The 24,938-nt window shown below is 50.5% G+C and overlaps 1 long non-coding RNA gene across 1 annotated transcript; it reads right to left on the bottom strand.

The window, feature by feature from the left end:
- Positions 1-16,310: 16,310 nt before the first annotated feature.
- On the bottom strand, positions 16,311-24,684 carry LOC149338999 (uncharacterized). Its single transcript, XR_016283474.1, has 2 exons — positions 24,083-24,684; positions 16,311-16,626 (listed from the first exon to the last, which is right to left on the bottom strand). It is a non-coding gene; the product is annotated as an uncharacterized LOC149338999 (long non-coding RNA).
- Between the last annotated feature and the right edge of the window lie 254 nt (positions 24,685-24,938).

Below are 24,938 nucleotides of genomic sequence, written 5' to 3'. Positions count from 1 at the left end.
ACGCCGGTTCGATCCCGGTCGCGGCGGTCTAATTTCGATGGAGGCGAAATTCCAGAGGCCCGTGTACTGTGCAATGTCGGTGCACGTTGAAGAACCCCAGGTGTTCGAAATTTCTGGAGCCCTTCACTGCGGCATCTCATAGCCCGAGTCGCTTTGGGACGTTAAACCCCATAAACCAAACCAACCAAAAACAGTACTGCTAGGATGTGGAAGTCACTGTTTCATCCTTTCATATTTCTTTTTAGGGAAGCTAATATTTGACTCAATGATTGCCAAATAAATGACTGTTTTATCTGGCCTCTTTTTTTTTTAGGTCAGGTTTGGATCAGTCACCATTCCGGCAATTCGGATGGTGAGGCTAGAAAATTCCCAGCCGTCATGTACACGCAAGAACTGGCGGCGATGATATTTGGAAGTGATGTGCTCGCGACATCCTGTCTCAAGGGCTCGGGGACCAACAAACAGGCCCTTGAAAAGGAAGCTGTGGATGATATTATTGGTGCGTATAAGTGTTATTCTTTTTGAGCTATTATGGGCACTCTTTAAAATTACACCCTGCGTATTAGTGGTGGTGATTTTGGAGCAAGATCTTGTGCTTCAAAACTGAAGAGCTTTGGTTGATTCCCTGTCCTCGCCTATTGCAACCTGGATAGGCATCTCACTCGTGTGCTGTTTGGTTATCATCGTTGTGCAGTGTGTGTTCAGTATCCTGTATTAGGAGTCATACGGCACTGCTAACAGTGGACACCTACATTGTAGGCCAGGAGCACCATTGCTAATCAGACCAACATAGGGCTGTTTAAGTATTATACAGTCTTATTCACTTCATATATTGTTCTGGTAAATGATGCTGCCACATTTGTCATGGTACTATTTGACTGTTAAAAATTAAAAGCCTCATTTAACTACTTTGTGATTGTTTTCTTCTTTTCCAGTCCACGTGATGTCGAAATTCCCAAACCTGTCGGAGTCGGCAGTGCGGGCGTTTTTACGCCGAAAGTTTAACAATGCGGCATCCGCATTGAAGAAGTCGCAAGAGACTTAAGTTTAGTAAAATAAAGAACTGTGGAAGGAAGTATGTCTTTGACTTACCATGCTTTTTGCTAAAATGATATTGTGCTTTCTAGATTCTTGCGCAAATCTCTTTTTCTGAAAAATGGGTCTATTATGTGCACCTCGGGATCAGATGAGAAACTGAAGGCTCCATCGCGATTGCCATTACAGGTTGGCGGCTCAGCCCTCGTCCTCATTTCATATAGTGCTCTTCAGGCATTGCAGTTTTTGACTCCAGCTCAGATGATCCTACTTTTTCTTTGTCATTCACTGATCATATTGGGAACGAACCTTCCTAGAGTTTCTAAATGGATGGGATGGATTGTCTGCAACTGTTTGCGTCTGCTAAGCGTGGTCATACCTGAGCTGGAAGGCACAGCAGTCGTATTGGCTAATAAATTGACACTTTTGGAATAGAATGCATGATGCAGTTTCAAGCTTTTGCATTTGTAGTAAGCTCTGTATTATTGGATTTTAAATTGTATTTGATCTTGAAAACCAGTACCTATGTCGTTTGAAAGTGATATCGTTTGAAAAGTCCAAGAGACATGAAAAAGGAACCACAGCAAAGAGATGTTGCGACCTTCGTAAGTATTTTTCTTTTTTGGGTTCCTAGTCGCCGGCTTTCAAGATGTCTGCCACATTTTTAATGTTTTGCAGCAGTATTAAGTGTATATTTCTGGTGCATTTTTTGTACATTCTGTAAGAAAGAGAGTTGGAGTTCGATGCCCCAGCAGCTAGCGCCGACGAAGGCGAGGAAGAAAATAGGCGAAGCCGACGAAGTTCGGGTTTTGCGCTTGCGAACGCTGGCCTGCTGAGCGGCACCGCTGGGACAAGGACTGTGCCCGTCCACGCTAACTGTGCGAGTTTCCACATTACACTTGGTGGAGGTGCTGCTTGTTCTCCCCGTGGACCTACGCCACGATGCCCAGGCTACAAGGCTCTACCACGACGTCCGACACCTCGGTCCAACCTGCCCAGCCTGTCCTCTGTTCTGGTGCCGTCTGTCAGCGCGACCCGGCGATCTTCAGCGGCACTGACGACACTGACGTAGACGATTGGCTCGCCTCCTACGAACGCGTGAGCGCATACAACAAATGGGATGACGTCGTTAAGCTCACGAACGTCATCTTCTACTTGACCGACGTCGCCAACTTATGGTTCCGCAACCACGAGGCGGATTTTACTACCTGGGCGGCTCTAAAAAGCAGCCTGACTGACGTTTTCGGCCGCCCCGCTGTCCGAAAACTTCGTGCTGAACAACGGTTGCGCAGTCGTGCCCAACAGAACGGCGAGAACTTCACAAGTTATATCGAGGACGTCGTTGATTTGTGTAAGCGGCTCAATCCATCTATGAGCGAGGCTGACAAAATCCGACACATTCTGAAAGGGATTGAGGACGATGCGTTTCAAATGTTGGTGTCTAAAAACCCCCAATCTCCGACGTCGTGTCTTTGTGCCAGAGCTACGACGAGCTCCGCAAACAGCGACATGTCACCCGCCGTACCACTTGCTCGGACGCCACCATTTCGAGCTTGGAAGCAGGCAGTCCTGCCCACGATCAGCCGACACTTCTTGAGCACATCAAGCAGTTTGTGCGAGAGGAGGTGGCTCGTCAATTATCGCTGGTTACCTCTCAACCCGCCCCTTAGCCATCGCTGTCGCGTTCCATTCAGCGTGTCATCCAGGAGCAGGTAGCTGAGGTCCTGCCGCCCACTAATCCACCCCCTCTGGTCACTGCACCGCTGACATATGCGGAAGCACTCATCCGGCCACGACCTCAGCCGGTTGTTCCCACTTATGCGCCACCTGTTAACGTGTACCCTCAGCAGCAGCTCGCCCCTGCGCTGCCACGCACTCACCATCCTTTGACTCGCACCGGTCCCCGCCCTATCAATCCGTGGTCCACCCCAGATAACCGGCCGATATGCTACGCCTGCGGTCTCGCTGGTCATGTGGCCCGCTGGTGCCGCACGCGCGGCTCCGGTCCTTACGACTACGGGCGCTCGCCAACGTACGACGCTCCAATGCCCTCCGTCCCTGTCTCATCTCCTCTGCCGCCTCCGAATCCCTCTCTGCCTCGCTCCGACTCCTACAACCGAAGCCATCGGTCACCGTCTCCTCGACGCCGTTCGCCCTCTCCTATGCGCCGCCTGCCCCACCACTTCAAGCGGAAAACTAGGCGCCGCAGTTCCGGAGGCAAGAACTGCGCCGTCAACGACCGTCTCAAGCCCTATCGCCGCTCCTATGAACGTTATTGAAGTGATCGTTGAAGGTCTTCCGGTTGACGCGCTTATTGACACTGGTGCTGCCGTGTCCATCATTAGTCGCAACTTGTGCCGCAAATTAAAAAAAGTGATGACGCCGCTTTCTGACCTTTCGCTTCGCACCGCCAGCGCTGACCCCATTCGCCCTCTCGCAGCGTGCACTGCCCGCCTCGTCATTCAAGGTCTCTCCTACACCATTGAGTTCTTCGTTCTCGCCCGCTCCTCTCATGACATCATCCTCGGGTGGGACTTTCTGTCCGCGCATCGCGCCATCATTGACTGTGCACGTGCTCAAATTGATTTATCTCCGCTATGTGATGCTCTTGTGGACGCTTCCCCTGTTACCGCCGCGCCTATTCTCGCAGCTGACGACGTCGACTTGCCAGCTTTCTCTTCTGTTCTTGTGCCGCTGACTTGTGCTGCCCTCTCTGACGATACTGTTCTTTATTCACCCTCTCCTCTTTGTGCGCACCGTAAGTCTGTTTTGCTCCCTCATGCGTGCTTACCCTTTCTGGTGGTTGTGGCGCTCTGTACGTCGCGAACCCGTTGCCTTTCCCCACCACTTTACATCGGGGAGAATCGCTCGGCACGGTTGATGTCATCGATCTCGACGACGCTTCTCCTGTCCTTGATGACCCTGACACCCATGACATCAACGCGCTCACCCCTCCCGTCGACGTCGCCGACCCGTCCTCCCCGGATATGTTTTCCCATTCTGTCGATGCCGCTCTATCACGTCACCAACGCGCCCAGCTCATCGCTTTGCTGCAGCGCTTCCGCGCATCCTTCGACTCTCCTCAAGCACCGTTGGGTCGTGCAACCGCGGTTCGCCACCATATCGACACTGGCACCCATGGACCCTTGCGCCAACGCCCCTATCGCGTCTCCTCCGCCGAGCGCCGCATCATTGATGAACAGGTGACCGACATGCTGAACCGCGGCGTGATCCAGCCCTCTCACAGCCCGTGGGCTTCTCCAGTCGTGCTCGTCAAGAAAAAGGACGGCTCCATTCGATTCTGCGTAGACTACCGCCGGCTAAACAAAATTACTCGGAAGGACGTCTACCCCCTGCCTCGTATAGATGACGCGCTGGATTGACTGCAGGGAGCGGAGTACTTTTCTTCGTTGGCTCTGCGCTCTGGGTACTGGCAGGTGCCGATGGCCGACGTCGATCGCCCGAAAACAGCTTTTATCACGCCTGATGGGCTGTATGAATTTAATGTGATGCCCTTCGGTCTGTGCAACGCGCCTGCCACTTTTGAGCGTATGATGGACAACATCCTCCATGGGCTTAAATGGCAGACATGCCTCTGCTACTTGGACGATGTTGTCATCTTCTCCCAGAATTTTCCGTCTCATCTTCTTCGCCTGGAGAGTGTTCTTCGCTGCCTCAGTGACGCTGGCCTGCAGCTGAACTTGAAAAAGTGTCGCTTCGGCGCTCGACAGCTGACTATCCTAGGCCACATCGTCTCCAAGGATGGTGTACTTCCGGACCCTGCCAAGCTCCGTGCAGTTGCTGATTTCCCGAAGCCCACATCCCTGAAAGAACTCAGAAGCTTTCTTGGCCTTTGTTCTTACTTTCGCCGGTTCGTAAAGAATTTTGCTGCCGTTATCGCCCCGCTGACGCAACTTCTCGCTGGTAGCCACGACCTGTCGGCTTGGTCCCCTGCATGTGACGAAGCTTTTGCAACGCTGCGCCAGCTCCTCACCTCTCCTCCGATCTTGCGCCATTTCGACCCTTCCGCGCCTACAGAACTGCACACAGACGCCAGCGGCATTGGTCTCGGTGCCGTTCTAGCTCAGCGGAAACCTGATTTCAATGAGTACGTCGTTGCCTACGCCAGCCGTGCGCTCACAAAAGCGGAGACTAACTATTCCGTCACTGAAAAAGAATGTTTGGCGATTATTTGGGCGATCGCAAAATTTCGTCCTTACTTATATGGGCGCCCGTTCGATGTCATTACAGATCACCATGCCCTTTGTTGGCTGTCGTCACTCAAAGATCCATCTGGCCGCCTCGCTCGTTGGGCTCTGCGTTTACAAGATTACGACATTCGGGTCATTTATCGTTCCGGTCGTAAACACTCCGACGCCGACGCTCTCTCGCGCTCCCCTGTGACCTCTGAGCCTGACCCGCCATCTATTTCCGGCCTCACACCTTCTCTTGACACTATTGATATGGCTTCTGAGCAGCGCAAAGATCCTTGGATTACTTCTCTTCTGGATTTCTTAGCCAAGGGATCAGCCTGCCTCCCTTCTCGAGCGCTCCGTCGTCAAGCTCATCACTTTGTCGTGCGTGACCAGCTGCTGTACCGTCAGAATTACCTCCCCGACGGTCGCAATGGCTGCTCGTGATCCCCCGGCATCTCCGCTCCGCCATTTGTGCCAGTTATCACGACGACCCGCAATGTGCTCATGCCGGTGTGCTGAAAACTTTTACCCGCCTGCGCCTTCAGTATTATTGGCGGGGTATGTACCGTTTTCTCCGCCAGTACATACGCTCTTGTCTGGAATGTCAGCGCCGCAAAACTCCACCACCGCACTCACCTGCTCCTCTGCAACCGTTACCGTGTCCGGCCCGACCATTCGACCGTGTTGGAATCGACCTTTATGGCCCTCTTCCCAGCACTGCCGCCGGGAACCGCTGGATCTTCGTCGCCATTGATCATCTCACGCGCTATGCGGAAACTGCCCCGTTGCCAGCTGCGACGGCCTCTGACGTAGCCGGTTTCATACTACAGAATATCATTCTTCGTCACGGTGCGCCTCAGGAATTGCTCAGCGATCGGGGTCGCGTCTTCTTGTCCGGCGTAGTGGAAGCCCTTCTTCGGGAGTGTCATATCGTTCATCGCACGACGTCTTCGTACCATCCGCAGACGAACGGCATGACCGAACGCTTTAACCGGACCCTCGGCGACATGATGGCCAAGTACGTTTCTACCGATCACTCCGACTGGGACCGCGTTCTACCTTTCGTTACCTACGCTTACAATTCTGCAACGCAAGCCACTACTGGTTTTTCCCCGTATTTTCTTCTCTACGGACGCGAGCCTTCCTCCATCATGGACACCATACTCCCTGTTGTGACTGGCCATCCCACCGCTGCCACCAATGTTGTGCCATAGAGGTGGTCCCGTTGCGCTCGCCACCCGTTTCGTGACTGAGCGCTGCCAGCTCTCTTGGCGGTAGCGAAGACTCTGAGTCCGGCGTCGGTGAGATCAAGAAAAACGCTTTATACATTATGTACAGGGCATAATATAGTTCAACATCGGCACGGGGGCCGAGAGCTACACAACGCGACTGTTCTCGCACTGCGACGACCAGCGAGACACCAGCACGTCACACCATCCGACTCCACTCGTGAGCAGCACTCGACTCACGGTGGGTCGGTCACTCGGTCACTCTGTCACACCGTCAGTTGTAGCTGCTATCCAAGCGGCAGCGGTGGCGCTTATATAGCCTCAGGAACGGTGGCCCCTCAGAACTGGCCAATCCAAAGGCAGCACTCGACGGCAGCCCGAAAGGACCAACCAGCGACCGCGCCGGCCACCCGCTTCAAATTTTGCCGCGCGCGGTGGCGTCCGGGAGAGAAGGAATCTGGCGCCTCGCTGTCTGGCCTCTTGCGACAGGTCCAGGCACGTTGCTCGCCGATGCTTCTCCTTAGACACCGCTGACTTACGGCGCAGCATCGTGGCTTGTCAAGGGAGCGTTAGGGCGCGTTGGCTTGCGGCGCAGCACCAGGGCTTGTCAAAGGGACGTTCGCAGAAGAAAGTTTGCGACCTGCAGAATTGGAATCCGGGCGGGTTTCCCGGCATAACATCCCTTACCGCCCCGATTCGTCCGACTTTACAACCGTCTCTCAAGCCGCGGCGCATGCCGAAGAATGCCGTCAACTCGCCCGTTCCTTTACTTCTCACGATCAGCACCGTCAGAAAAGCGCCCGCGCCGCTTCTTCCGGTCTGCCGCCGTCATATCTGCCTGAATCCTTCGTTTGGCTGTGGGTGCCCTCCTCCAGCCCCGGACAGTCTAAAAAACTACTGAGCAAATACCAGGGCCCCTATCGCGTTATTCAGCAGGTCTCTCCAGTTAATTATCTGGTCGAGCCCATCACGCCTTCGTCTGACCATCGCCGCCGCGGTCGTGAAATTGTGCACTTAGACCGCCTGAAGCCCTACTACGACCCAGCCATCGTCTCGTGCCCTTAGGCCGCCAGGATGGCGCCTCTTCACCCCGGGGGTATTGTAAGAAAGAGAGTTGCAGTTCGATGCCCCAGCAGATAGCGCCGACGAAGGCGAGGAAGAAGATAGGCGCAGCCGACGAAGTTCGGGTTTTTGCGCTTGCGAACGCTGGCCTGCTGAGCGGCACCGCTGGGACAAGGACTGTGCCCGTCCACGCTAACTGTGCGAGTTTCCACATTACAATTCATTTAGCTTCGTGGCGCGTTTTTAACGTTTTGCAGCAGTATTAAATTTATATTTCTGGTGCATTTTTCGTGCATTTATTCAGCTTCGCAGTGCATTTTTAATTTTATGCAACAGTACTAAATGTGTACTTCCAGTGCATTTCTTGTACATTTTTTTACCCTGGAAAATACACTTGCAAGAGATTTGTACTGCTCTCAAAAATATAACCATCCTATTTCTGGTGCATTTTGAGTGTATTCCAAGGATGGTAGAAATTTATACTTTTGACACATTTTTAGCATACTTCCTGCCAGCCTCAAAAATATGTCATAAGTATATTAATAATGCTTTCAAAGTATACCTACAAGTCTATTGATAGTACATTAGCAATATCTTCATAGTAAACCAATATGAAATAAGTATGTTTTTAATGCGTCAAAAATATATTGAGCAGGTAAAAGTTGTATTTTTGATATATTTTAAACAAATTTCATGGTTGTGCTTCTAGCATACTTAAAAAGCAATAACCATGGTTTTCAAGCATAGGGACAAAAAAATGCGAAAAAAATACGAAATAAATACAATGTGTTTGAAATACATTTTTAGCACAGAGTTTTTTTGCTAAGGGATGCGGCACATATTTCGCTCTTCCTTTCGCTCCCTCTTTCAGTACTTCCCTTACGATGCACGTGTGTGTCCCACAAAGGAGTCAGACTGCTGTGCCTTCTTAAAAACCAATTTTCATGACAAAATGGCATATCGTAACCAGTGAAAAGTGAAGAAGAGAATTGTCTCAAAGGGGTTTGTCGCCGTGGTGTAGCAGTGGTGTTGACGCAAGCCCAATATTATTACAGCGACTACTGCTATTCTTATTTCCATAATCCGAAGTGGACGGAAACAGCACATCTGGTCAAATATTTAGGGGAATCCCCCAAGGTGGAGTATATTTGTAATAAGGGAGTAATTACTCATTGGCATCGACCAAAGCGCAGCCATACGGCTACAAAGGAAATCTATACAGCTTTCTCAAAATTTCGTAGTTAAAGAAAAATTCGTCCTGGTCCGAAGTTCGAATCCGGGACCACAGCTTCACCGGAGCAGTCGCTCTACCAACTGAGCTAACCGGGACGCGAAGCTTATGGTAGGGCGAGAGCGATTTGATCAATAACTCGAAGTGGGAACAGTGTTGGTCAAATATTTAGGGGAATACCCCAAGGAGGAGTAAATTTGTAATAAGGGAGTAATTACTCATTGGCATCGACCAAAGCGCAGCCATACGGCTACAAAAGAAATCTATACAGCTTTCTCAAAATTTCGTAGTTAAAGAAAAATTCGTCCTGATCCGGGGTTCGAACCCGGGACCAGCGCTTCACCGGAGCAGTCGCTCTACCAACTGAGCTAACCGGGTCGGCAAGCTTATGGTAGGGCGAGAGAGAATTGATCAACTACTCGAAGTGGGAACAGTGTTGGTCAAATATTTAGGGGAATCCCCCAATGTGGAGTAAATTTGTAATAAGGGAGAGTAAGGGAGATTAATGCGTAATTACTCCCTTATTACGGGTTGTGTTGAAATTTAGTGTAGTTTGTGAGTTTGGCACCGGCGCCGGGTTCCTCAAGGGCAACCATGGCGACAAGGAACTAATGGGTCTCAAGGTAGAGGCGGAGAGGAGCCCGCTTCTTGCGGCTCCTGAGACCTGGGTAGTCCAGTGTTAGCGGCTGAGTTATTCTTCCCTGAAGGTACTCTTGCTCAGGGTCCCCAGAACAGTTGCTGGGTCCTCAATTATTTTTCTTCAATGTGGCTCAGGGGTTAAGGCGCTCGTCTATTGAGTCGGAGTACCGGGGTTCGAACCCGAGAGGTTCGGAGTCGAACCCGAAGCATTCCCTAGCAACTCGAGCATACACGACTAACTCGCGTAAGCTCTGGTTGTCAGGCAAAGGCCTAGGAACGCAGTGACCGTCGCAAGATTCTTGGTTGGGGTTGGTGGGCGTATGAGTGCTTTTGCACTTAAACATTTATTCTAGGGAGGGCTGCCTCCCACCCGCTCTTGGTGAAATAGGCGGGATGGGAGTGGGTCGGCGGGGAGGGGGGATATGTTCGGAAGTAACCTTTAGCCGTTCGTTTCCGTACCCTTCAAAGCTTCTACCCTATTCGAAAGGCCGCTCTCACTACCGTATTCTGCGACGGCATGTTGTTGTGCGGTGCCTGATTGTTCCTCGGGGCTAGAGTGTCCATGTGTTCATGAGGTATAGGCTCAATAATTTTGTGCCTGCCTTACATAGTGTCAATCAGCTTACCAGTCCCCCGCCTATCCTGCCCCCCCCCCACCCCTCCGGCCCCCCCGTGGCCCATCTGACTCGCATCTCTGGATCTGAAACTGCAACACGACCTCGTCACCTTGGCCCAGGACCTATTAAACGCCTAAGGGCTGCTTTAATAAAAGTGTTACACAACCACCACCGCAATAGCGAGAAAGTCCATAGAATATTGTTCAGGTCTTCAGTACAGTGTTTTTGTCTGTGGGTGCATCTGATGTTCATGAGTGTTTCATCTATGGCCAAAGACCACTTTGGGAAGTACGAGTATGTAAGATGTGTACCATGTCTCTGGGTTCGTGCCGCGACCGTTCGACCTATACTCGTCGCCGCAGGGTACCGGCCTCGTCGCGGACGCGGAGCTCATGTTCGGCGTTCGAAAAAGCGACCGTCGATGCCTAAGGACGCTTCCTTCCGAGAACGTGAGGCTTGGTGCATAGACACGGCGTTCGAGAGCGCGACCGTCAGCGCTGTTAAGATCGGGATCATCAGGAAGCCGCCAGCACCCACGTTTCTCCAGGATGGTTCCGAGAAACCCCTGTCTACTTGACGACGTTTGCCGCAAGGCGTGCCGAATTGACCGTGAGGCGAGGGCAAACGTACTTTCCTGCGTCTCCGACCAGGACCAACAAGAAGAACTGGACACAAAAGCGCCGAATTCATCGGAGTCGGCCCACGTGCGTAGCGACATCAGCAGGTGGACCTTGCCACTCCCATTTCGCAGTAAACATGGTGGATGTCAAGGGCCCTCGTCACTGTGGTTCTGCGTACCGAGCATCACGGCGGGCTAGAGAGGGACTTCCAAAACCTTCGCGAATGTTCCTATAGACAAATGACCACTTCCGACCTTTAGCGACGGATGTATTTGACAGACATGTGTCGGCAGCCCGGAGGATGGTGGTGGAGGAAAACATTTATGTACAGGTATAATACAGGAGGTTATGCATGAGCTGACCCAGAGGGGGCCAGCCCTTACAAATACTAGGTGGAGGTCCCTAGTTCGGGATTCCAGTGGCATCGGCCGCCGCCCAGGCTCGCCCGGCCAAGGCCCGTTGGGCCTGCAGGTCAGAGCTGCCGAGCAGGGTCGCCTCCCAGTCCTCCCGGGTTGGGTTGGGGTGATGGGGGATAGCAGGGTTGGAGTGGCAGGCACACACCATGTGGTAGATGTCCGAAGACTTCTCCACACAGTGCGGACAGCTGCCCGAGAAAGAAGGGTCGAAGTGTTTCAGAGCTGCTAGGCACAGCAAAGTATTAGTATACAGGCGGAGCAGAAGCCGCTCCTCCGCCTTTGACAGACCTTTACACAGGCGGGGATAAAGACCATGGCCAGATTGATAGAGTAAAATGATGTCTTTGAAGATGTAAGCTGGAATAAATTCGAGTTCCTGATCGTCAGGGTCGGAGGGGAATGTCCGGTGAGAGAGCGCGCGGGCGGCGGCGTCAGCTGCCTCATTTCCCTCAAGGCCCATGTGAGCGGGAGCCGTCGGCAGATGCGAGAACGTCGCATCCCGCTGTGGACTTTCCTCGAAGGCGTCCTCCTCTTCCAGGCTCAACACGTGACAGAGGCGCATCCCCAAGTGCGGGTGTACGAAATTCTGTGCACGTGTGAATGCTTTAGGCCACTCCCACACTGGCGTTGGCGTCATCGTCCTAGGGAAGCTAGGGAAGAGGGACAGTATAAAACTCGACGACGAATGCGGTCGAAGCAGTCACACTTGCTGTTCCGGACTCTTCTAAATATGTAATTAAATCTCAGTCTTCTTTCTCCACCTTCTAACACCGTCGCTCAGCGGGACTTCTGTCCCTGGCTTGGAGGTGGGAACGGGCGTCGTGCTGACCGTGGATCCATCCAGCCGCGACCCCGAACCTCGCCTTCAACAACTGGTGGCAGCGGTGGGATGCTGCTACCTCGCCTTCAACAGCGCCCAGGGACGCTTCCTTCCGAGAACGCGCAGCTTGGTCACGTGGGCACGGTGTTCGAGGGCGCGGCAATCTACGCAGGGGAGTCTTCCTCCAGCAGCGGAAGAGAGAAGCTGCTCGGGGAGCCAGTCTGTACCTTCCAAGGGCCTGGGGCCCCCTTTTATTTTCGGTCAAATTCTCTGTATAAAGACCCAATTCCTAACCTTCACCGAGTCCACAGCCCGTGCCTCGCAACTCTCTCTTGTAGCCAAGTGAGCACTCCCATAGTGTCAGGCGCCGGCACCTGTATTCCTGCCAATAACCGACATCTACTTCCCCTCAGCTGCTATCTCTCTACTGTGGCACCTCCCCTGCATGCACCCTGTGCGGCGACCCTCACGCCACACTCTCCGACATCCTTTTCGGCTGCCCTGCTGATCCTCCCCCGCAGAGACAGCCCGCGTTATCAAGTTGGGAGGACTAGGAGGTCGTGCTCTCGTCTCTGGACCCGCCATCGCAGCTTGCTGCGGTGCTTCGGGGTGCCGACGCCATGAACAAACACCACATGAACGTTCCGACGTAGAGTGGGACCGCGCGGTGGTCCAGGGACCCAAGGGGGGTCCAAACAAACTTGCCATAATAAAGTTTTTTTTCTCTCTCTCTCTCTCTACTTCAGCTTTGAGTTTGATGCGAAACGTCCCACACCTCAACTTTCTGCCGAACCCGGTAGACGGAAATATGTACCGAAAGCTGTTCAGTGAGTGGTCGAAAAGAGACCCTTTATTGGACGATGATAATATTTATAGCCTGTAGTCACATAACGCCCATGTAAGCCGATTAAAAAGTTGTACTCTTATGAAGACAATACCAGACAATCCATTAAATGCTAAAAGAACCAGTGCCAGATATGCAACGCGCTCTCTATTCCTATAGCCTATTGCCTTGAAGCGCAAGAGTTTTTTGTTGTCCGACCGAAAACCTGGTAGAAACATTTTGACTTTGAACTCTTTTGATGAATAAGAAAGTTGTCAATGTTCAAAACGTACGTTTCTTAACGAGGGAGAGAGAAAGCTTTTATAACATCGACAGCGGCCCTGACCTAGAAGGCGTTTTATAGCTTTCATAAAAATCTTTCACAGCGCCTCCCAGGTCCGGGCCGCTGACGGTGGTTAGTCCGCCCCGCTCTTCGGTGGGCTCAGGTTGCAACTCGGCGCGGTGTGTTTCTTTCCCAGTACCGAGACGATGTGGGCAACAAGTAATGGCCGCAGTGTTGTGCGCAGCGCGTCAAGAGAAGGAACACACCTTTGCCAGCAGTTGGTTAAATGGGGAGAGGGAGGGCAGGGATGTGTGTTCGAAAGAGAGCAGGGATTTAGTGGATAGTGTACTGGTGAAATACGCGTATGCGTTGTTAGGTAGACGGCACATACCTCATAGTGGGTTGGCCAGGGCAGCTCAAGCTCTGGCAGTTGCAGACGTCACAAGGTAGACAGTTATTTCTCACTGATCTAATGTGGGTAAGGTATCGGGTAGAAATGACAGGCAGCGGATGCTTAGTTATCTACCAGACTGTCTCATCGGAGTTTGAAGGATTTAGAAGGCTCCTCCGCGGAGTTGCAAGCATCCGGCTAAGATAAATTGTTACTGGGAGACCCTGTCGCAAGGGAGGGCACATTCCCATTTGTTCCGTTTTTTTTTTCTCTTTTGAGATGGATCAGAAAGCCTCTTGGTGAGGCTCCCCTCGGTAAAGTACACATTACAAACAAGCTGCAACGAGACTAGCAAACGTTGCATGATATCTATAAGACCCATGTTCGTAGTGGTTTTAGACTTTCTTGCACAAGCGGGGCAGCCAGTAGAGAGCCAGCAGTTTGCATTTAAGCTGCTGATTATGAGATTCTACTCACGGCGACATCCATGAGGCGTCGCCACACACTTTCGGGAACTGCAGTTCATGGAAGCGCGCATTTTACTAAATAACAGTAGCCCTCAGCAACCGGAAATATTCGACTAATATAAGCATTTCCGGTTGTCGTTGCCTGGCTCAGTAACAAGCTAGCCAGAAAAAAGTTAAAGGTAAATGATAAAAGGCAACCATTTCTTCTGTAAGGCATCTTTTAAGCCATGCGACAGCGAAGAGCTTGGATAGGAGACATCGCCATTTTCATTGCCAGTGAGAAATGCCTTGCTACGGGCGTGGATTAAGGTAGTCTTAGCTCGCTTACGAATATACTCTGACTTCATGCCTTCTTTGTCTTCTGACAGAAGGAACTACACTCAGAATGAACTACTTTAGACTTTCTTAAGGAAATTGAATACTTAGCTCCGTTATCCTGGATTAAATAGTGTCTATTTGCTGAGCATGTTCCACCTATTCGTCTATGTGTAGAATTTGTTTGTAGAAAAACTATTCTTCATCATCAGCAGCAGCAGCACCAGCCTGACTACGCCCACTCCAGGTCGAAGGTCTCTCCTATGTCTCTCCAATTGACCCTGTCCTGGGATAGCTGCGGCCACCGTATCCCCGCAAGCTTCTTATTTTCATACGCCCACCAAACTTTCTGTCGAACAATGCTACGCTTGCTTTCCCTTGGAATCCAAGCCGTTAATCTTAAGGACCATCGATTATCTTGCCTTCGCATTACATGGCCTGCCCAAGCCCATTCCTTCCTCTTGATCTCGACAACGACGTCATTAACTCGTGTTTGATTCCTCATCCACTCTATTCTCGTCCGGACTCCAAGTTACAAATATGATTTTTCTTTCGACAGTTCGCAACGAAGTGCTCAAGTTCAAACCTTCTCGTAAGAATCGATATTACTGTCACATAAGCTTGTACCGGTAAGATACATCTGTTATACTTTTCGCTTGAGAGTTATTGGTAAACTGCCATTGATGGTCTGAGGGAACTTTGTGAATGCGCTTTACCCGAATCTTATTTTTCTATTCATTTCCCTCTCGTGATTCGGGTATGCGGCGACTACATGCCCTAAGTAAACGTATTCTCTTCCCATTTAGAGCACATTGTTACCATTTGTAAATTGCTCTTCCCTTCCAAGAGCGTTGAAGAGTCTGGTCTTGTGCATGTTAATTTTTCGACCGATAGTACTGCGCTGCCTGTCCAACTTATTGATCATCTTTTTGGGTTCATCTCCTGAGTGACTTTGAAAGTCAATGTCGTCAGTGAATCGCAAGTTACTTGCACATTCTCCATTAACTCTTATCCCCAGCAGTTCCCTAGTCACATCTCTTAATACCTCCTGCAAACAGGCGATGAAAAGCATTGGCGAATTGCTGCCTCCCTGCCTGACACCCTTTGTTATTGGAATTATATTACTGACCTTGTGGAGGGCTATGGTAGCTGTGCACCCGCTATACATATCTTCCAGTATATCTATATAATACTCTTCAACACCCAGATTCTGCAATGTCTGCAAGACTGCAGGGGTTTGAACAGAGTCAAATGTTCTCTCGTAATCTGTAAAGGCAACAAACAGGGGTTGGTTATACTCTGCGCATTTCTCTATCACCTGATCGATTGCTTACTCTGCCTGAGAGGGAAATGCATAAATTTCGTTTACTTTTCCTTGGTAAATGAGATGTTTTCCATGTGTAGTACTGTTCTATTTTGGAGAGGTATATCGCTTAAAACAGGTCTGTGATAATGTACTCGGTGGCCACAGCAGTGCCCCAGTCGTTTCAGCATCCGCCTCGCATGCGGGGCAGCGGCTCTTGTTTTGCGTGGATAAGATTCTTTTCGATGGCATGGAAAATAATTCAGTGATGCTTAAGACGCATGTTCCAAATCTAGGTTTAGTTTTTACCCCAAGCTTATTCTCTGAAGTCATTGTCCACGTTAGCTTTCAGCATTCCAATTTCCGAAGCATTTTGTCATTTCTTATGTCATAGTTCATGATCTTAGGACAAGAAAAATGTGGTGTTTCTATTTCGGGTGTTAAAAGTTATGCAGGGTTTGCAATGCTGTGCTTGACACCTTGTGACCCATTCTCTGTCTCCTTTCCGCATGCGTATAACGTAAGTTATAATTAGTTAACAGGTTTCGGAGGAAGCCTGTGCATGTTAACCGCACCACCGCACCGCGCACCGCACCGCAGGGACACCACCGCAGTTAACAAAGCAAATATAATTCTGAAATACTTGCTTGCTGTCAACTAGCTCAATCTTTAAATATGAGCAACTCAGAATGGTGTGCCGTCCACAATTCATTTCTAGGGTCAGAACATTGAATTATCAGTGCTGTCCATCACAATGGCTGGCTATAAACTCGAAATACACCAGCGCTCGCGCACATATCACAGCGATTCTGCTTCTGTCTGTGGCATCTGCACGACCTACGGAAGAATTGCTTCACCCGGAGTTTCGTTTCTTTTGCCATAGTTTATTTAATTCCAAATACGCCACGGAAACAATATCGAGCTGAAATTGCAAGTAACAAAAAGCATCGAATTTCAAAAATAAAATCGAATCCGCAATGTTCTCGCAAGCCACGAGAGGCGCCAGCAAGCAGCACACGGTCCGGCAGCTTGACGCCAGTTGCCCACAGCAGGCGGCCCGTATGAATACTGCTCTCTGCAATGGGCTCTGTCTGGGTCCTGCGGAAGAGGAGGTCTGCGTCCCAGTCGCTAGAGCCGCGGTCCCAGCGCGGAGCAGACCTCGGTGCCCCGTCAGCCATCCTGGGTTGGAATCAGTGTCCATGTGGGATCAGATGAGTTCTCGGAAGAGCGGCTTATAGTGAGCACGAAGACCGATGGTTGTGCAAACAGAGCTTGTATTAAAACTTCACCTATAGTCAGAAGAAATGCCCGAAAAAAACCAGACATATCCCACCCTTCCTTTACAGCGAACAGAAATGCAATAGCTGTGAGCCTGCTACCTATCCACCTCGATTGCGCGACAAAATTTTTTGATGTAGGTAAAACGCACAAGGCGCCCGTTTCATGCAATGTGAGTGCACATTAAAGATCCTCAGGCGGTCGAAATTGTTACGAAGCCTTCCAATGCGGCGCCAATTGGTTTTGTAGCGAGAGCTACACTGGCCAAGGTTGAGCAGTTTCGCGTGGCTCTTAGAGCACCGTTCTGCGCATGCGCGAGGAGTAAGTGACGTTACTACGCACAGCTGGCGTGCCTCGCCGCGCGCGGATCGGAGTGTAAAACATTTGCAACGCCAAAGCCAATGAACACAATGAACGCCGATGGGCTATGGCTTCAGTTCTAAATGCCTGCAGCCATCTCTCTCTCATCATCCCACGCACCTATAAGCACGATTCAGGCGTCCACTGACCCAGGGAGCTATTATGCGCACTTCCTTCTCTTAAAATGATCGGAGTGTAACACGTCAACACCTACGTCAAAGAAGACAACGAACGCCGATGGAAAATGGCTTCAGCGCCTCGTTTCTGGCACAACGTTGTCAATGGCAACGCATGCAGCCCACACCTGTCTCTACCGCCACTTAGCTTAAAGCACGGTTGAGCTGTCCACTGTTCCACGAGGGCACTTATTCGCCTTCCCTCTGGTTCAGGTGTCCACCGATATGTGGACACCTTGCCCTCACCTTATGCTGCGTATATCCTGGCATAGCAAAGTTAAGCCACTGCCAATTTTGAAACGGAAAGCTTCACTAGGCTAGTCAACACCGCGCTTCGCGTGAGCTGGAGCCCCGATTTCCCAATTCTGCGCATGCGCGATACCGAGTGACATCACACACTGCGCAGGTGGCCGCCGTTGCCACAGACACATACAAAAATAAAGAGAGACATAACGGAAATAAAATATAGTTTGGTTTATTGGTTTACTGGGGCTTAACGTCCCAAAAGAACTCAGGCTATGAGAGACGCCGTAGTGAAGGGCTCCAGAAATTTCGACAACCTGGGGTTCTTCAACGTTCACTGACATCGCACAGCACATGGGCCTCTAGAATTTCACCTTCACTGAAATTCAGCCGCCGCGGCCGGGATCGAACCCGCGTCTTTCGGGTCAGCAGCCGAGCGCCATATCCACTGAGCCACTGCGGTAGACTAAATAAATAAATGAAAGACAAACAGAGCGCCAGGAAAAACTAATATCTCGGTTGAACACCCGGGCCGCCCCGTAAGAGAAGGAAAATGAAAAGAAAATTAACCAGCCCACCATGAACCCTACACTTAATATTGTAACAACTAGGAGCCATCATTTCTGTAATACTAATCAGTTTGCTGTGCTGTACATTTTAGAGCGCAGCTCTTTGGCGTCCGTTCCTGGGTTTCGCGTCGTCGTCGGCGTCGGCGTTGTCGTCGGCCTCGTAACCCGCTCCGCCCCCCTTTCATCCCCCCAGCGCTATCGGCGTCAGCGGCATCAGCCAGTCGCTGCTATCTCTTCCCTCCTCCCTTTATCGTGTTGTCCGCTTGCTGCGCGCGCTTCTGCCCCCATCGTTTGCCGCTGGGTGTACACGCCGCCCCCCTCCCCCCTCTTCCTGCGAGTCTCCGGTTGTCAAAGCGCCGGCTCGAACTTAATTCCTTTCTTCGCTCCTCCTCCAATGCAACCCCTGTGCGGTGGCAATCAGAGAGCCAGATCGGTGGCGGCGGATCTGTATATGTGCACCGCCCGAGCCGAAATTGCCGCTGCCGTTCGCCACTGCGAAAAAATCACGAGGAACTTTAGCGGCTAAAGTGCTGAAAGGCGAAAGCCTGAGTGCTGCATTCTGCTACGTGATTGTTCACTGCACATTTTGTTGGTGCATAAATTAACTGCCAATTAATCACGCTTAAGCTTCGCCTTTAGAAGTGGAACGCGACAGCGTGTTGTAGCGCTGCCACGGAGTCCAAGGAACGCCACCACCCGTTCGGTGCGATGCGTTGCCCTTTGAACGCAACGCTTTTTGAGGAAAGGAAATGGGCTGTAATTCTCTGTCATCTCGGTGGACACCTGAGCCGCACCGTACAGGAAGGGAGGAAGTGAGGAATTAGAGGGACCGTAATGAAGAAAATGAAAATTGTATTTGAGGAAAGGAAATTACGCATTAACTGTCTCACATATCTGAGTAGACACTAGTCGAAAATTGTATTTGAGGAAAAGAAGTTGCGCAGCAACTGTCTCACATATTTCGGTGGACACCCGTCAAAATTCGCGCGCGGTGACGTCACGACAATTCGGAACAATCTGAAACGCGGACAATTACGCCTTGCTCGTCGGTAAATTGGTTTCTGAGGAAAGTAAATCTGTCTCTCATATCTCAGTGGACACCTAAACCTTACCGTAACGGGAAGGGAGGAAGATGGGAGTGAACGAAGACACCGTATTCACTGCTCGACTCCGGAGTGCTCGACTCGCACTCCGGAGACCGGGGTTCGATTCCGAAGCTCGGCAAATTTCTTACTTGGTTTTATTTATTTATCTGGTCGGACTAGAAAGGTTAATTACACTAATTAGTTAAGTAAGCAATAAACTAAACTCAAAGTTACTTGGAGCATCACTATACGACCCCTTTAATTGGTTGCATGGTTAGTAGCCAAAGTACAATTGGCCCCGATTGAAATTCGCGCACTGTGACGTGACGACCGTTTCGACCAACTGAAAAGCGTGAAACAGCTTATTTGCTGCGCTCAAATTTCGCATTAGGAAGTAACGTAATCGTCGGTAATTTTTTTCTTGAAGTTTACGTAAGCGCTCCCCTCTATAATTTATCTGCCTCTGAGGGTACACGAAATAAATAAATAAATAAACAAGAAATTGTGAAGATGCGAGCTCACATTAGCGAGATTCTACAGCAGTAGTACTAGCATGCAGTAGCGCTGGTACCAGTATTGGTGCACTTAGTACCGCTGATACTACATCGATAGCGTTGTAAATCCCTGAACACACTATTCAGTTTCCTCCGAGGTACCCAACTCTCCGTCGTTTGCAGTAAGCTATAATGAGGCATGCTAGTATATGGGAATCTCTTAGGCTCCCTATTACAAAGCCGTTGACGACCAAACGAGCGTTCCTGTTTTAGGCAGGTATTGGGCTACGGCCTCAACAACAAGCTTAGCTACGACTATTCGGCTTTCGGTCCAAAATGGCAAAGAAACGGCAGTAGATCAGCCGAAAATAAAAAAACCTGGGCCTGAGTAGTGGCCTAATGTATAATTAGAGTTACCAATTATTTTCAGTATGGTGGCTATCAAAATTTAGTCATATCTTAGCCATTGCTTGAAGCACCCACCCAGCTTGGTTGGTTGGTTTGGTTGGTTTATCCGGTTTAACGTCCCAAAGCGACTCAGGCTATGCCAGACGCCGTAGTGAAGGGTTCCAGAAATTTCTACCACCTGGTGTTCTTTAACGTGCACTGACATCGCACAGCACGTGGGCCTCTAGAATTTCGCCTTCATCGAAATTCGACCGTCTAGACTTTCGCCTTCATCGAAATTCGACCGTCTAGAATTTCGCCTTCATCGAAATTCGACCGCCGCGGCCGGGGTCGAACACGCGTCTCTCGGGTCAGCACCGAGCCCCATAACCACTGAGCCACGGCAGTGGCTCAGCTTGGAAGAAGCATTTGCGGCAAACTTATCATCCCCTAGCAGTCCACGCTATCATCTTTGTACCAACAAGTGAAACTAGCCGCCACATTCGCAGGATGCGCACATTACATGACAGAATGCAACAACGGTGATCTTGAGTACTCTGTGAGCTACAAATAAGAAGAAATTCAGAGGGCACTTTGACTGCCTAAAGTGTGTAGAGGCGAAAGCGTTTTCCGCACCACTTCGGCTATGTGACACTGGTGACGTCACCACTGGATGACGTCACACATAATTGATGACGAAGTAATGACAAATTACTAATTAATGGCTAATTACTGATTGATGACTAACTACTTATTAACTGCTAATTAATAGCCGTTAAGCTTCGCCTTAAGGAGTGGAACGCGACAGCATGTTGTAGCGCTACCAGGGGGTCCACTGAACGCCACCACCCGTTCGGCGCGATGCCTTGCCCTTTGAACACGACGCTTTTTGAGGAAAGAAAATGGCGCAGTAATTCTCTGTCATCTCGGTGGACACCCGAACCGCACCGTACAGGAAGGGAGGAAGTGGGAGTGAAAGAAGAAACTGAAAGAGCGGCCGTAATGAAGAAACTGAAAATTGTATTAGGGGAAAGGAAATTACGCAGTAGAGAAAGTTTTAGTATAGCGTTAGCGTGACAGCGGACGTAAGGGAAATTACGTTAGCGTGCCGCAAGCAACTTATCCCCACAGACAGGTTTAGTGTAGCGTTTTGAAAACGCTAAACGACATCTGCTTGACATGGATGCCAACGCTCCTTCAAAAATGGTCGATATTGCCGCTAACTTGACAAAGTATAATATTTCCGAATATTTTAAACGAATTATTAGTGCAGCGTTCATTTTCGTCTGCAAAATGACCCCTAAATTGAAATAAAATAAAATAAAAACGTAAAATAGTGGCGCCATCTAGTAAAAGGATTGTTAACTACAAGCCTTTGGAGCAAGATTATTTGCTATCACATGACATCTAATCTTCAAAAACTTGAGGAAAATTTAATATAAACTCTCTCTACATAATTAAAGTCCATAAAAAACCGCGAAAAACCTCCAAATCTATTTTTGTCTCGTTCCAGACGTTTTTGCTAGGTTTCTGCTGCGTTTCGGGCCGTTGCAGACGGTAGCAGTGCAGCTTGAGGTTCCATTAGGCTTGCGCGCTCCAGAATCGAGAGCGTATCTCAAAAACTGGGCTGAATTAGAGCTTAAACTTTATCGTCGAAGCAAGGTAAGTCATAGCGAAAAGCAAAAACACCAGTAGTTGCCGGTAAACATGCCCACCGGAATCGCAAGAGCTGCTGAATCGGCTGAAGCGGGCGGCTGTCGCTTGAAAGGACGCCGCCATGTTTCAAGGGTGCAAAAGCCGCAACTGCCGCAACGCTCAATTCTGAAAATTGCGTGCGTACGCTAACGCTATTTCCCCGTTAACGTTCTGCGCATGCGCACTCTGGACCCGCTATTCTGCTATGCGCGCAATTACGCAAAGCCCGCAATACTAAAACTCTCTAGACTGTCTCGGATATCTCGGTGGACACCCGTCAAAACGCGGACACATCTGCCGACACGGCTGCCGACACGGCTGCTAACGACAGTATGAGGCATTAAAGACATTTGCCTTAAAATTAGCTTCGGTTCAAGTACTCTTGAACCTCGTTAGAGAGTGAGAGCTATGGTGCATCCGGCAACTATACCCGGCTTGGTGTCTGTAGCATTGAGTGCGTTCCGGACACTTGCTCACCCAATGAACGCTGCGGCCTATTGCTGCAGTGCCGCGTGTCAGCCACTACGTTGTGAGCGCTAACGCATGCAGTAGAACTGTTTGATGGAAAAGTTGTCCTATTGAGATACAAGAGAAGGAGCGCAAAGAAGAAGCCCGAAGGCGAAACGAAGGGGGGAGCGCTCTTTCCTGTACCTTCTTCGCTTTGCCTTCGGCCTGCTTCTTTAGCGCTGCTTCACTTATATCAGAACTGTAACGCATGCAGCCCATATCTCTCCCTGACCGCCCACTTATCTCAAACGATACAGGCGTCCACTGACCCAGGGACCCAGTTATGCGTACTTCGTTTTCTTAAAATCATTGCAGTCTAAAATGTTGCTGGTTGGTTGGTTTATGGGGTTTAACGTCCCAAAGCGACTAAGGCTATGAGAGACGCCGTAGTGGAGGGCTCCGGAAATTTCGACCACCTGGGGTTCTTTAACGTGCACTGACATCGCACAGTACACGGGCCTCGAATTTCTCCTCCAAAGAAATTCAGCCGCCGCGGCTGGGATCGAACCCGCGTCTTTCGGGCCAGCGGCGTTGACAAAATTTTAGACACACCTCGCGTGTCTCTTACTCTGGGGCTAAGGTTAAAGAAACAACAAAATACATGACGGTCACCACGTGTCAACACGATATTCAGCGACAGCTGTTAATGCGATATGTTGTGGTTGAGAATATGAGCGCGACCTCTTTGTGTAGTTCTATGGCGTTCTTCTCAGTATCCCACACAAAATCGTTTACGCACCAGAGTATAAAGCTCGTTCGGTTGAAAAGCCGTCGGCGTCGTAGTTGCACTTGCCGGCACCACACGTCGGAAAAAATCATATCATGCCAACCCTTTCCCGCAGAATGTTCCAGATGGTGTCATACCATTCAGCCTTTCGAGCAGCATAAACTTGCTAGTTAAGTTAGAGAGCTTCCGGCAGGAATTCGAACTGGCGACCTATAATCGTCTTCCAATTTTTTCAGCAGATAAGTGCTCAACGCCAGCGCAGAACTTGCCCAGCACGGCTTTCGAGAGAACGATAGCCTAAAAGCGGACCGTCGCGAAAGGGCACGCAACTGAAAATTTGCGGAGTTAGAGGAACGCAACAAGGATGACGCGGGATACTGCGCAGTATTTCCTCGATCACTCGTGTATCATGCTCTTTTACAGGTCAGCTCTTTGACCCCCTTTCCTGCGTTTCGCGGCGTCGCTGTTGTTTCTTTTAACCAGGAGTGGACACCTTCGTCGCCCTTTAAGCTGCAAAACCAATGGAGCGGGTGCTTGGAAAGCAAGGCGCATAACTGCCCTCTTGGAACAGTCGACACCTCAGTTGTGCTTTAAGCTACGTGGCGGAAGTAACATGTGAGCTGCGTGCGTTGGCAATGACAATGTTGTGCCAGAAACGCGGCGCTGAAGCCATATGCCGCTGGCGTTGACGTTTTACACATCATTTTAAAGGAAGGAAGTGCGCATAACTGCCTTCCAGGGTCAACGAACGCCTCATTCTCGCTATAAGCATGTGGGGTGATGAGAAAAAGATGTGGGCTGCATGCGTTAGCGCTGACAACGGTGAGCGAACTCTCGCGATCAACCCCTAACTGCCACCTGCCTGGGTTGGTGCGCTGCTTATCCAGTGTATGTACTACAGAACGCGCTCGTCGTTACAGGCGCGAAGCCGCTAACTTGTCTGTAATTGTACATCCATGTCTTGCTGGAATTCTTCGCCTCAATCTATCGAAAAGCTGAAACAACTGATAAGCTGCGCTCATATTTCGCATTAGGAAGTAACGTAATCGTCGGCAATTTGTCCCACGTGAAGGTACAGAGCCAATTCCGCACATGGCGTTCGTATCGCACCTACCTCTTATCGGAATCAGCTATGGGGCCAATAGCGTCGAGCTGCCAGCGGTATGACGTAGTCGCGGGAGTGGCCGACTGCAGCAGCTCCGACGGCGTCCAGGACTGCAGACCACAGAGCAATGACCATGACCCTGCTGCCGAAATGCCCCTCCGCAGGTGGATTGCGCGCCAGGAGCAGCGATGGCGGTGCACGTTGCAGCGACCGGGAATTCGATTGCTGGCTCATAGCGCCATAGGTGCATGGCATCTGGCAGAAGGGCCATTGGTGTCGAGCTGTCTGGGAGCTGGGGAAGCTGCGGGTTGGGGTGACCGAAGCAGTTCGGACAATCACCATGGCGGCAGAGAGGAGTGCAGACCTTGCCGACGTGCGCAGCTCAGCTCCTCTGAGGCGGTAGAAACTGGGTAAAATGCTGCGGCGGCGAGGAGGATGATGGGCGGAGCTGCATCAAACGCGACAGCTCGTTGACGGAGTCACACGAGGAGCTCGTGTGGAACGAGGAGCTCGTGCAGCGGTGAGAATCAATGCACGCTCGCTATCCGTGTAATGCAAGTAGATTCGCGACGAGTGCGGTGGTGGAAAGACAGAAGACTAAGGCGCCGTTGTTGTTGTTGTTATTGTTGCGACTGAAAGAAGAATGAAAAGGAAAGAGCACGGGCCTGCCAACTGGCACCAGCCGAGCCACCACCGCTGCCACGTGCAGATAGAGGAGAGTTAAAAGATCAGAGGAAAGAGAAAAAGGAAAGAAAAGACGCCCGTCGCAGCAACAACCGCGTCCGCCCAAGCGGACGCTGGCTGAAAAAACAGATAAGCGGCCGTAGCCGCGCTTCGTCTAAGAGTGTCGTAGTTTTAAAGGCGA

Source organism: Amblyomma mixtum, chromosome 6 (assembly GCF_055824585.1).
Source record: "Amblyomma mixtum isolate Tamu chromosome 6, ASM5582458v1, whole genome shotgun sequence".
NCBI classification, from domain to species: domain Eukaryota; kingdom Metazoa; phylum Arthropoda; class Arachnida; order Ixodida; family Ixodidae; genus Amblyomma; species Amblyomma mixtum.
This window is presented reverse-complemented; position numbering and strand designations above follow the sequence as displayed.